General features: G+C 42.2%; 1 long non-coding RNA gene across 4 annotated transcripts in view; it reads left to right on the top strand.

Annotated features, from left to right (window-relative positions):
• LOC123571918 (uncharacterized) overlaps positions 1–14,449 on the top strand; it is a 798,252-nt gene that overhangs the window by 154,900 nt on the left and 628,903 nt on the right. The window contains exon 3 of one of the 4 annotated variants that reach the window (XR_010584879.1): positions 953–1,074. The exons of the other annotated variants lie outside the window; for them this stretch is intronic. This is a non-coding gene — a long non-coding RNA (uncharacterized lncRNA). The remainder of the gene's footprint in view (positions 1–952; positions 1,075–14,449) is intronic. 4 annotated transcript variants of the gene reach the window in all.

The following is a 14,449-nucleotide window of genomic DNA, read 5'->3' as shown; positions in this document are numbered from 1 at the left end:
CTCCATAGAATACCACACTCTAATTTTAGGCTTAGCCATGTGACTTGTTTTGGCCAATGAGATGTAAGCAGAAGTGACATATGCCACATCCAGTCAAAAGCTGTGAAAACCACTGCACATTTTCCCAACCCTCTTGTTATTTCTCTGTGTCACAAGAACAGCATGTCCCAAAGTGGATTTGATCCTTCAGTCTGGGTGCTGGAGGAAGAAAACACATGGAACAGAGTTATATGCACCCACCTACTACCATGTAGTCAGAAACAAATATTTATGGTTGTAAGATTTGGAAGTTGGGCATCTTCCTACTTTTGTATTTTTTTATATGACAGGGAAATGAACATCCTTTTTGTTTGAGATATTAATTTGATTTCTGTCACTCATGGCTAAACTGAGTTGCAACTCATTCTGCCTTTTATCTTATTCAGAGTAAGAATGATGTAACCATTCACTCAACTGACACATATTTCCTGAGCGTGTAGGTCAAGACTGGCACTATGCCAGGCACTGGGGATGCAATTGGGATAAAAATGGACCCATTTCTTGCCTTCATTATACTAACAGTCTACTGAGGAACCCGGGTATGAAACAAATGAACACTCAAAAACAATCAAAGAAAATAGAAAGCTATTTTATAGGAAGCTATAAAACAGTATAATATGGTTTCCTGTTTTAGATTGTGTAGTCAGGAAATATCTCTTTGTGGAAGTGGTATTTTAATTGGCATCTAAAGGAAGAAAATGAATCTGCTAGATGAAGCATAGAGGAGGATGGATGGCAGAGGAAACAGGAGGTGCAAAGATCCTGAGGAAGAAAAGAATTGTGTGTATTTGAGGGACTGAGAGAAGTCAGGATGGCCACAGTGTGAGTGAGCAGAGAGGAATACTGGGAGATGAGGCTGGAGGCCAGGTTGCATAGAGCCTCACAGCACATGCCAAATATTTTGGTCTTTCAGAACACTGGGGAACTGTTGAACATAGCCCGAGATAATCCCGTTTGTGATTAAAGACGACCAGTTGGTTGGCTGTGTGGAAAATAAATGGAAAGAGAACATATAACCGAGGGAGGCCAGTATAGGTATATATGGATACATATATTGTTTGACATTTTACATTTAGATCTTTAATCCACCTGGAATTAATTTTGCCTATAGTAGGGTTCAAGATTTATTTTCTCCCCCACATGGATATCCATTTGACCTAGCACCATTTATTAAAATGTCTTTTTTCCCACTGCTGTCCAACAGTTTTGTCATAAATCTGTTTCTAGACTGTTTATTGTTGTATATTTCCAGATTACTTATTTTGATCCATTTTTCTATTTTTCTATCATTACACAAATACCACTCTGTCTCCATTACTGTAGCTTTACTATACCTCTTAATCTAGTATATAAGTTCTCCATCTTTGTTTTGTTTTCAAACTGTCGTCTTTTTTGGCTTTTGTCTTTTCAAATCAATTTTAGAATCAGTTTGTCAATTTTACATACATCCACCCATCCAAACATATACACACACATACACACACACACACACACTTCTAATGAGAGTTTTCATAAGGATTGTATTAAATCACAAATTATTTGTGGGAAAATTAGGCTCTTTACATTATTAAAAATTTCCATCTATGAATATGGAATATATCTCCATTTATTTAGGCCTTCTTAAATTTATCTCAATAATATTTTGTACTTTTTTAATTAAAACTTTTATACTTCCTTAGATTTATTCCTAGATATTTAATGTTTTCTGGTGCTATTGCAAATGGTTTCCTTTAAAAATGTTATTTTCCAATTGTGTGTTACTGGCATTAATAAATGTAGTTAATTTGTCAGTATTGATCTTTAGTAATCTTGCTAAATTCATTTACTAATTCTAAAACTTGTAGATCATTTTGAATTTTTTATGTATACAATCATATCATTTGTAAATAATGACGTTATTTCTTTCCTTCTAATATTTATGCCTTTTATCCTTATTGAGCTAGTTAAAATTTCTAGTTTAATGAAATTAACAGAGATGGGGATGGCCTTCCTCCCAGACTCAGAAGGAAGAATGTTATCTTCTAAAAAATGTATTTGATAAGTCAAACCTAGAATCTTATTTTAAATTGAATTTTTTTGATTATTAGTTATAGGAAATTTTTTCATGTGTTTATTGCACATTAAGTTGATAGTTCATATTATTTGTTCATCTTTTATTTGACAGATGTCTTTTAAAAGTTGAAATTTAAGAACTCAGATATTATGAATCATTTCTATCTCTCACATATAACGATATTTTTCATTTTCCCTTTAATTTTCTATGTGCCATTTAAAAAATCGTTTTGTTATGGGAAATAAAGAACAGACATAAAATAGAATACTACAATGAACCTCATGAATCTATCAGTTTCAACTATTATCTAAATTGTATTTATGGAATTTTTTGATTTATGAAAGTTTTACATTTTTGTATGGCCAAGTATTTTAATTTCATTTTCTACTTTGTGAGGTCTTTTGATATAAAAGTTTGAATTTTGATGCTGCTTATACATATTAATTTTTTCCTCTCTGTTCTGAATTTTTAATGTCTTATTTAAGATGTCTTTTCATATTATGAAGTTACAGAGATATTTATGTTATCTTCTAAAAGATTTTCATCTGAGATTGAAAGAAGTGTGTATTCTCTAGATGTTGTGACCAGTGTCTTATAGCCATTTAATCAATTGAAAAATATTATTTTTTAACTTTTCTGTATATCTATATCCATGGCTATGGTATTTCTTTTTTCTTTCTTTCTTTTTTTTTTTTTTTTTGAGATGGAATCTCACTCTGTCGCCCAGGCTAGAGTGCAATGGCGTGATCTTGGCTTCCTGCAGCCTCTGCCTCCTGGGATCAAGCGATTCTCCTGCCTCAGCTTCCTGAGTAGCTGGGACTACAGGCGCCTGTCACCAAGCCTGGCTAATTTTTGATGTTTAGAAGAGACAGGGTTTCTCCATGTTGGCCAGGCTGGTCTTGAACTCCTGGCCTCAAGTGCTCTGCCCACCTCAGCCTCCCAGAGTGCTGGGATTACAGGCATGAGCCACTGCACCCGGCCCATAGCTATAGTATTTTTATATCCGTATCTTCTATATATTTTACTAACTTTTTTGGCTGCTTGATTTATCACTTTCTGAGAACAGAAAAGTACGACTTGTTAAAGAGGCAACGATAATGTGCAGGCAACTCTCCATTTATATTATTCAGTTTTACTTTTTTTCTTCAAGTCTGCAATCCCTGCTGACCAGGCCTAGAAGTGTAATTTATAGCAAAGTGCTCAAAAGTCCACCATAGCACAAATAAGATATGTGGTGAAGGTGTTACAGTGTAAAACCTGGATTTGTTTTCCAGTAACCCTAGAGGACTATACATATTAAGAAGTAAATCAGAAATATCCAATTACACAGAAAGAATATGGGCGGCATAAGGAGTGAAACAGTGATACAACAGTGTGGACCTAATACTGCCAGGAAGCCCTCAGCAGGCCAACCCACACATTTGCATTATTTACTAGAAACCTTACAGTATTTTACCCAATAAAACATCCTCAGCATCCAAAGAACTATTAAAAACAATCTAGAATGTCTATTCCAAAATGACGCCAGGAGACTGTGTTTCCCTTGGGGTGTTATTTAACATATTGTATTTGTGCATGAAATTGAGGACTTGGTTTTTTGACAGTTTGATCTTTTGATGAAGATGGTTGCCCTGAAGAGAGACAAGTGCATTGAAACACCAATGAGAATACAGTTGCTTGGAAGTGTTGCTCCTGCCTTGGAAGGATATTCCTCATTCATTAGTTGCATTCATTCTATTTTCTACTCATTCATTCCGTCATTATGGAGCACCCATAATGTGACAGGTACTGGCCTGGCACTGTTGTATTATAATTGTTTAACAACCATCTTTACAAGTAAAATAGCCCTGACTTGAACCATTTGCCAATTTCTGTTGTGTAAATACTCAGGGTTAATTCCAGGCTCTCAACATTGCGACACTGAAAGTAAAGTTGGGAAGAGATGCTAGCAATTAGCATGTGCAAGCTCATCTGAGACAGCTCCAGGATAGTCCTCTATGCTAGGCACTGTAGATAAACAGTGACCAAGACATAAAGCCTGAGAGAAGATGTAGTGTTTAAGTAGGAGTCAGCTAGGCAAAGGTAGCTGTGGAGTAGGGTGGTGAAGGAGGAAGAAGTTCAGGCAGAAGAGCAGCTTGTGCAAAGGTCCTGTGACCGCTGCACAGATAAAAATGAAAGAGGTAATTTGATGAGAAGATTAAGTGTAGATTTTCCTCCATGGTGTTCTGAGACCTCAGGGAAGGATTTTTTTTTTTTTTTTTTTTTTTTTTTTTTTTTTTGGTGTGCTAGGGAGAGAGAGGTGTGGAGACATGTAACTAGAAAGAATGTGTACGTTTCCAGTTGGCTTGTTACGACTTAGCTTTACCAGTGGTTCTCAAACTTTAAAGTGCATCAGAATCACCTCAAGGGCTTGTTAAAACACAGATTACTGGGACTCACCACGTAGGTAAGGGGTGTTGCTCCTGCTGCACTGGGGACCACACTCACCTTGAGAATCACTGGAGTGTCCCATTTGGTGCCACCAAAGCTTAGCTTTATTGACTCCAGAGACAAGGTTCTCATTCTTTTGTTTCTCAGGGTTTCCGCTTGGAGGTATTATGTCTTGGCATGAAGCAAATTCTTTGCAGCATATTCTGTGTCCTGTGAGAGATGGTATTTCAGAAATAACACACAAATTTCAAAGCAAATATCAGTAAGCCAGATTTGAGAGTCACAGTTTGAAAGAGAAAGTCCTTCTGTCTTTAGTATAGGCCCAGGAGGCTATACTTTGAAACACAAGCCCACTTCCTTTTGGGTGACAGGGCTTGCACAAATACCTAAAAACTCATATCCTGAGAACAGAATGATCCTGCAGTACTATCTGGTATGTAATGGTCATCCTCAGTTTTCATGAAAGGTCCCCTTTGTTTGGGGACCTCTTAGCTACTACTCATAAATTCGGTTCTTGACATCAATTTAGGAAAGCAGTCAATCAATCAGCCCATCAATCATTTATAATTTATTGAGCACCTATGATCTGTTGTGATGCTGGCAACTTCTTCTTTAGCCTAGAGTAATGTTCTGCTTCCTCTGACTTCCTGGCCTTTGCAGGAACTGCACTTGTCCCTTTTGCCAGGAGGCCTAATCAGATGAAAAATGTTTATTTCCTTACATCGAATAACCCTTATTCATTTTTATCTGACTGCTTTTAACCAGCTCTTGGATGCCAAGTACATTTTTGGAAATAAGTGATCTGGCCCAAACTGCCTTTGAGGATTCTTACCTACAATACTGCTTACTGAAGTTTCCTCAGTTGCTGTTATCTGTGCCTGCTGGTGCATTTTGGTTCACAGTGGTAACTACTTAAACTTAGAGATCATAAAGTGGTTTAAAGAACACCTACACCATGCTTCTTTTCAAAATATCCTTCATTCTCGAACTAATACCTTCAGCAAAACAGTTGATGAATTTTTCAGATGCAATTATCCATGTCTGTACCCAATGCATATGCATCCATTTGCTAAACAAGAAAAAAGTAGGTTGAGGGCAAGACTAGAAATGGGCTATTTCATTTTCATGTCGCTTGACATTGAGCACCTGCTGTTTGCATATAGTTCTTTTGTTCAAGATGCTGATAGTGCGTTGAGAAAGAAATGAGTTGTAGTCTGCCTAAAGAGATAAGACAACTGCATGTGGCCCAGGTGATTAATGGTGAGAGACAAGTGTAAGCCAAATAGCAAAATGAGAGATTCTAGGTGCTAAACATTCCCCAGGTTCTTAGGACAGGTTGATCGGGGGCCCAAAGTGGTTGCAGGCCTCACAGAGGAGGTAGACAGGTTTCTTGGATGTCCGGCTCTAACCCCACTTGTACCCCTTCCTTACCACTGTCCTTGTATTGGTGGGAGAGGGTACCTTGGCAAAGAGTGAGGGACTGCATGGGGGGACATTCTGAGGAGCAGCAGGGGCTAAAATGGACAGATGAGGTATGATATTGGAGTCACTTCAGGGCCAAGCTTAGGATTTTGAACTGGAACCTACATTAATAGATACATGCCCTAGGGATATTTGAGGACAGTGACAAAGTAAGAATCTTATGTTTTAGTAAGACTAGTTGTGTGGTCAAGTGTAAGGGCTGGTTTTGGGCTAGGGACAGAGACAAGTGTGGAGACCTAGGCACAATGCCAAAGGGTGGGGTTGTGTGTGAAGATGGCCTGAGCAGTTTCATATCCATGAAGTGGAGAGACAGGGAGGGACGGAGTCTTTGCAAAGGAACATACAAAAGGGACCTGGTGGTTGGATGTCAGGGCTCAGTAAGAGGAAAGAGGTCAAAGTGATTTCTTTTCATCCGTGGAAGTGGGAAGATTGGTATTGTCACTAAGAGAAATGGGCCCACTAGGAGGGTTCCAGTCTGACTTACGTTGGGGGCTGCAGCCTTCAGTTTGCAGTCTGTGCACTGAGAACTGACCACCCTCAGAGGGTCTGTTCTGTAGGTAGCTGGCAATAAAGGGCTGAGAGTCAGTGAGCTAGCTATCTGACAGTGGTCAGCAGAGTCATGAGAGCTGGCATAGTAAGCTAGAATCAGGTTGCCAAGGGAAAGTATACAATCAAGAAGGGTAAGGACAATGTTTGCAAACCTTCTGTTTGTTGCTTATCATGTGCCAGACATGGCGCCAGATACTTTGCATGCAACTATCTTGCTTAATCCGTACCACCTGCACCACCCGACAGTGCAGCACACTAGCAAGGAGAGATCCAAAGTGGGGAGTTGAGCAGTTGAGAGGACTAGCTGCATGACCTTAGGCAACTAACTTAATTAGCCTCTTGGAGACTCCATTTTCTCAGCTGTGAAATAAGGATAATAATAAGCATCATCCCTATGGTCTGTTATCTATGGCTGCATTAAAAACTACCCACAATGAAATGTCTTAAAAGGCCAACACTCATTTGTTGTACTTGTGATTTTGCAATTTGGGCAGGGCCAGGTGGGAACAATTTGCTGTGCACCTGGAAGCCTGGGGCCTCTGCTTGGTGACCTGGGGGCTGGGGCTGGCTGGGCATCTCTCTGCCTGAAGTCTCAGGGCCTCTCTGTGCAGTCTCTCTCTGTGTTCTCTTCATCGTGGCAGCTCTGAGTTCTGAGAGTGAGTGTGCCAGGAGACTGGAAGTAGATAGAGGCTGTCTGTTTTTAAGGCCAGGGTTTGGAAGCTGCCACAGTTGCATTTCCACAAAGCAGTTCTAGATTGGAGGGAGGAGATAGACCCCACCTCTCAATGGAGTGTCCCTCTTCGGTGGCCCCCTTAAAGGCCATTTCATAGGGTGAAGAGTAACTAAGACAATGAGCACAATGGGCTTAGCATAGCACCTGAAACATCTTAAGAGCTCAATGAATGGTAGCCATTGTCATTATTAGAGGTAGTATCATGGTCATTGGAGAGAGATTAGGGATGAAGTAAAGGTGCTGTGATTCAAAGACCAAGAGACCATTGCTAATCTGTTACAGAGACAGCCACTGCCTTGCTCTCAGTGCTGTATTAGAGGTGGGTGGCCAGTGTGTAGGAGACAAGAAGTGAGTGGGAAGGCTGCTCAGAGGCTTGAAAAGCTCAGCCATGGAAAGACAGGAGAGAAACTGGAGAGTAGCTGCAGGCGGGCAGGAGGAGGGCAACAAGGCCATATGAAAGATTGTTTTCCCAGTGGGACATCTCAGGCGTGGGGGTGGTGTCAAGTGAGGACACATACATGTGTGAAGGACAGAAGGACGAGGAGGAGAGAAGGTTGTTTGGAGGAGGAAGAGGGGGTGAGGCTGACAGACTGAGAGAGAGTGTGTGGGCATGTCCATATTTTAAAGGTCAAATTTATTCTAGGCAAACTATTTGTTTAAGATTTGTATGCAGATGGAAACAACCAGGATGTAAACTCCTCAGAGGAGGGATGTGAGAGGAAGAAGAGTTTACAATCTTCATTTCGGGCCAGTAGACACACAGCCTCCCATTCCAGGCTGAGGGCAAAGCCTAAGCTGGGAGGGGACTTGGAGGAGGGGAAGGAGAAGGGTTACATTTTTGGTATCAGTGGCTGGGAGCATCAACTGTATATTTAAGAGTAGTGGGGGACACCTACCCAGGGGGATATGGAGCCAAGGCCACAATCAGAAGTAGTTTTGGAGACCCTAAGAACTGACACATTTGTGGTTCTTCCCCTGCCCATATGTAATTTATTAAAAAGATTAAAAAAAAAATCCTGGCCGGGTGAGGTGGCTCATGCCTGTAATCCCAGCACTTTGGGAGGCTGAGGCAGGTGGATCACCTGAGATCAGGAGTTCGAGAGCAGCCTGACCAACATGGAGAAACCCCATTTCAACTAAAAATACAAAATTAGTTGGGCGTGGTGGCGCATGCCTGTAATCCCAGCTACTCAGGAGGCTGAGGCAGGAGAATCGCTTGAACCTGGGAGGTGGAGTTTGCGGTGAGGAGAGATGGTGCCATTGCACTCCAGCCTGGGCAACAAGAGCAAAACTCCATCTCAAAAAAAAACAAAAACCAAAAAACAAAACAACCCTAAATCATCAAGTTAGTGTTATGAAATGGAGGAAGGTCTTAATTTTTCCCCCGATGCTTTGATGCTTTTCTTGAAATAGGAATTGTGTGGCTGACCACAGTGGCTTACGCCTGTAATCCCAGCAGTTTTGGAGGCTGAGGTGGAAGGATCAAGAGCCCAGGAGGTCAAGACCAACCTGAGCAATGTAGTAAAACCCCATTTCCACAAACACAAACAAACCCCAAAATTAGCTGCGCATGATGGCATGCCACTGCACTTCAGCCTGGGCAACAGAGTGAGGCCTTGTCTTGAAAAAAAAAAAAAAAAAAGAAAGAAAAAAAAGAAAAAGAAAGTGAAAAGGAGAGAAAGGAATCCGGAGTTTTTTTTCATAAAACAAAGTTCTGATGCCCTTGCTTTGTGGGAGCGTTAAGCCTGGGCTTGGCTGGCCCAGAGGGTAGCCCGGCACAGTGTGCAAGGCCCACAGTCCCCGACACCAACCTGGTAGGAACTGCTGGCCCTGGAATTCCTTTTCTGCAGACTCAACATTTCACTGGAGGATTCTCATGGTCTCCCTAAGCCAGACAGGTTTGCTTAGTTACCCAGGCTGAAGTGCAGTGGTACGATCCTGGCTCACTGTAACCTCTGCCTTATGGGTTCAAGGGATTCTCATGCCTCAGCCTCCCAAGTAGCTGGGATTACAGGCATGTGCCACCATGCCCAGCTAATTTTTTGTAGAGAAGGGATCTCACCATGTTGCCTAGACTGGTCTCAAACTCCTGAGCTCAGGCTATCCACCCACCTTGGCCTCCCAAAGTGCTAGGATTACAGGCAGGAGCCATTGTGCCTGGCCCAGACCCAGGTCTTGACTAGCTGCCTGCTGCCCTGTTTGAATATCCCTGAGGATAGGTCCCTGGGGAGTTGCCTTAGTTTCCAACATGGGCTTCCTCAGGGCATAGAGATTTCCAGTTTCTTTGTTCCTCCCAGTATCATCAGAGCCTAGCCTAGTGCCTTGGCAGACGGTCAGCACTCTCCCTTTGTTGAGTGAGTGTAAGAATGGAGGGGCATCAACGGAGACGGTGCAGAAGGGAAGATTCAGATTAAACCATAGGCCGAATTTGTCCAGGTGGCTCTGTGGGGGAACACTGAGGTAGTGTAGATAATCAATAACTAATTCCTCAAAAAATGATTTCCATATTCCAGGAAGGAAACATGAGAGAAAGGAAGAGTTAGTTCCGTGGATCTTGGATTTTTTTTTTTTTTTTCTAAAATAACCTGACAAGTTATATTCCTATTTGAATGCAGAGTGAAACTGTATGGTTCTTTACAAAAGTAGAATGTCTTTGCTTATGCACAGGCCATATGGGACTCTGGAGTGGGTGTTTATAGTGCCAAAATAAACTCCCTAGATTCGCAGCCATGAGCAGTAAGGCTGGAACAGAGTTTCTCTTTCACCTTAGAAAACTTCAGTTTATTTGGAACAAATTAAAATAGAGTGGGCTTTTCCCATTATAAAACCAGTGCAAGCTTATTATGGAAAATTGGGGAAACACAGACAAGGCAAAGTTTCGTTAAGTAAACTTTGCAGAGCATAGGTAAGGGCTGGTTGGTGATGCAGGGATGAGCCCCAAGAGAGCAGGAGACCAGAGACTGGAGGGCATTTTTGGGGCAACCTTGAGAGGTGGGCTTCACTGGGGCTACTTCTGTCTTCTCAAGGCGCAGGTCCCGTGCTGCAGATGTGTGTGGGATGGTGGTGTGGAGGGAAAGAGACGTGTCCCACAGCTGAGGCTTGGGGCGGGGTCTGTGTTGTCAGCCTGTCTCTGTAACTTCACGTTATTGTGACTGAGTTTCTGTGATCCCAAAAAGAAGACCTAGTGTCTCCTTGGGAGGGTAGGGGGAGAAGCGGGTTAATTTTCTGCAAAGATCATGTATCGTCTTCAACACCAGTAGCTTCCAGAAAGTGTGCAGGGACCACAGGGAAAGCGTAATGAACCCTGAAGACCAACAGGGTTTATTCTTTCATCCAACAGTGTCTGCTACTCAGTACAGAGTGCTGTGCTGGGGATAAAGTGGTCAATGCCTGTCTTCTTAGAGCTTGCAGTTTAGTTTACATGGGTCCTCATGCTTGACTGAGAGAACGTGGGCCTATGATCATAGAACTTGAGGAAAGCCTGTGGTCCCGCTATGTTGGGGTCCGTGCCAGGGGTGGTGGAGAATGAAAGAACACACAAAAGACAAAGACACACAGAGAACATGGCGGCCGCGCTCAGAGCCTCCGCCTCACTTTATTTATACTCCATAAACCCCATGTCAGCAGAAAGAATGCAATGCAAAACAAACTTTCTTTTCCCAGATGTAACCTTCTACTCAGTTCTTTGTTTCTATGCTCTTCCTTATCTGCCCGCCTTCTTGGCGCCTACGGGACTTCATTAAAAGTTCAATTGGAGATACTGTCCTTGAGCCCTATCTATTCTCAGCATACTGTTTTCAAAGGCCCCTGCACCACTATTTGGTCGTACCCAGCTCTGTCCTTTGGAGGGGGGCCTCATCACCTTCGCTGACCCACTCCAACATTATTGTCTGAGGTTTTTCTTAGCTCTCCTCTATTTACTTTTCCCCAGAGGCAGATGTTCTGGAGCTTGAAATAAGCAGCATGGGTCTTGGAAGAGATGGGTCACCAATGCAGGCCAGCCATCCTTTCCCTGCTAATAATGAGGGAAGAGCGGACAGCCGGGCCCTGGCCCAGGACCTGCCTACCACGGGATGCTTTGTATCTCTCCTGTGATTCTCTCTCTGCAATGCTCTCAGAAAGTCAGTATCCTCATCCAGCCTCTTCTTTTCCTCTCACAAAATGTGAATCAGAAGCTTCCAGAATTTATACAAAAGGAGCTGGTGACAGCTTAAGACAGTACTCCGTACAGAGGATCTATATCAGGAGAAAGAGTCAAGCCTTGAGTCAAAGGGACAAATGCCAGTGCTGGCTTCTCAGGCAGTGGTTAAGAGAGGATTGTTTTTGAATAGCTTTTTTGTAGGAGGACCCTGGTGTGAAACGTAGAGGCCTGTGAAACAAATACTTTTTACAACATACATATGGCCTCAGAAACTCATCCCTAATGAGGCATTTCAAGAATCTCTGGGCCGGGCACAGTGGCTCATGCCTGTAATCCCATCACTTTGGGAGGCTGAGACAGGAGGATCACTTGAAGCCAGGAGTTTGAGACTACCCTGGGGAACATAGCAAGACCCCATCTCTACCAAAAATTAAAAACTAGCTGAGCATGATGGGATTTGCCTGTAGTCCCAGCTATTTGGGATGCTGAGGCAGGAGAGGATCCCTTGAGCTCAAGGAGTTCAAGGCTGCAGTGAGCTGTGATTGTGTCACTGCACTCCAGCCTGAGCAATAAAGTGAGACCTTGTGTCTTTCTCTCTAAAAAAAAGAGAAAAATCTCTGGAGTTTCTTAGCTTTTTCCTTCTTTCTCCCTTCATAGCACCTGGCACTGCCCAAGAACTGTGACTATTATGACTCTTTCAGCCAGGATTTCCTTAAACAGCTGTAGTTTTAAAAATTCTGTTTCATCATCCACCCAGACCATTAAAATAGTTTAGAAGTTCTACCATTTTGGCATCTAAACTCTACTCACTGTCTCATACCTAGAAGTAATTAAAAACTATTTTGTTCGTTTATGTTGGAAAGAGCTTTGGGAAATACAGTCACTGGGTTTCTCAGGATAGAGTGCAGTGCAGCAGCACTCTCATCACCAGAAAAGGAAGGGCCATTTACTGTGACTCAAAGGTCCCAGCTGTTCAGAACCGCTCCAGCTTCTAATACACTGTCCCGACAGTCAAACTCCTAGGTTCTAAATTTTGATTTTGAAAATATATCTCCATAGCTTGGAAGCAGTTACTTTTTTTTTGGGATGAGGACTTCTTGCCTGGTTGGAGCTCCCCGGGGAAGATTAGAGGCAGTACTGTGAAATTGCTGTGAGATTTCACACAGGGAAAATGAGACTTGCCCTTTTCATTATTATTTTTTTCTTCTACAGTTACTTCTTCAACTTTTTTTTTTTTTCTCTGAAGACAGAGACTAAAATGTAGCAGTGGGTTCAATTTAGACATTGACATAGAAAATAAAATGAGACTCAGGTACCAGCCAAGTTTGAATGAATTCCCAGGGTTGTTTTGTTGGGAAGGAGGATCCCTCAGGTAGTAATTGATTATGTCAGCTCTCCTTTAAGTGTGAGTTCATTCATTGTGCTGGGTGGCATCAGGGCTGACCTTAATCAATCGGTAGATCCTCTATTCTTGGACTACTCAAGTTTGGATGCTACTTAGGACATACAATGCATCTGTCATCTGGCCCTTGAATATTCTCTTCATCTTGTTTAGTTTTCTTTCAAATTTATTATATAAATATTTTAATAATAAAAGTTTATTGAAGACAGTGTAAAAATGTGTTAAAATAGAGAAACAGAAACACCAGTAGTATGATTATTGTTACCAAACATTGTGATTACTTTAATATATATCCTTGTCTTTTTTATGTGCATGGATTTTTGTTAATTTTTAAAACACAGGGCCGGGTGTGGTTGCTCATGCCTGTAATCCCAGCACTTTGGGAGGCCGAGGTGGGCGGATCATCTGAGGTCGGGAGTTCAAGATCAGCCTGACCAACATGGAGAATCCCTGTCTCTAATAAAAAAAAAATACAAAATTAGCTGGGCATGGTGGCACATGCCTGTAATCCCAGCTACTTGGGAGGCTGAGGCAGGAGAATTGCTTGAACCCAGGAGGCGGAGGTTGCGTCGAGATTGTGCCATTGCACTCTAGCCTGGGGGACAAGAGTGAAACTCCATCTCAAGAAAACAAAACAAAACAAAAACAACAACACAGATATCTCTACAGCAAATGCAATTTTTATCTTAAATTTTTTTACTAAATATTATAACATACTTAGTAATTAGTATTTGTTATTGACTATTCTTGACTGCTGGTCATTGTGTGGAGGTACTTTACTTACTTATTCCTCTCTTGAGGGCCATTGCTATGCTCTGACTGTGTTCCCTGAAATTCTTATGCTGAGATCCTAACCCCCAATGTGATGATATTAGGAGGTAGGGCCTTTTGGGAGATAATTAAGCCATGAGGGTAGAGCTCTCATAAATGGGATTGATGCCCTTATAAAAGGAGTCTAAGGGAGCTCGTTTGCCCTTCCACTGTGTGAGGACACAGCTAGATGGCTCCATCTATGAACCAGAAATTGGGCCCTCTCAGACACTGAATCTGCTGGTGCCTTGATCTTGAACTTCCTACCTTCAGGACTTGGAGAAAGAAGTATCTGCTGTTAAAGCCCTCCAGTCTGTGGTATTTTGTTACAACAGCCTGTGCTGATTGAGGCAGGCATGTGGGCCTTTCACTCCTTTGGGTCTTCTCCATTTTATCCTTGGATCTAGCTGGACCACCAGTGCTTAGGCTAACTCATTCCATACCCTTAAAAATGATTTTTTCTGCCTTGTGTTTGGAAGGCTGCGCTCAGCCTCCTGGGGGGGATGCTTTGGGAACCGACATGACAGGTGTGTGTTCTCGGGCTCTCCGTAGCATTCCAGTGCCACGCCGACACTACACCAGGCCTCTTCTCAGGCCACAGCCCAGGAGCAGCTTCACTTCTTCTGAGCCACTATTTTGTTTTTACTGATTATATACCATGTTGTTTAACAACCTAGAGTCTTTCTCAAAACCAAGTTATCAGTTTATTCTCAGCAAAGGCATAAAACCTCAGCACTTTGGATTACCTGATAGGCAGTTCAAATGCCTATCAGGTGCCTCAATCATTTATTGTTTTACTTTTTCTTCTTC

This window comes from Macaca fascicularis, chromosome 2, assembly GCF_037993035.2.
Source record: "Macaca fascicularis isolate 582-1 chromosome 2, T2T-MFA8v1.1".
NCBI lineage: Eukaryota > Metazoa > Chordata > Mammalia > Primates > Cercopithecidae > Macaca > Macaca fascicularis.
Note: the sequence above shows the minus strand (reverse complement) of the source record. Positions and strands in the feature narration are given on the sequence as shown.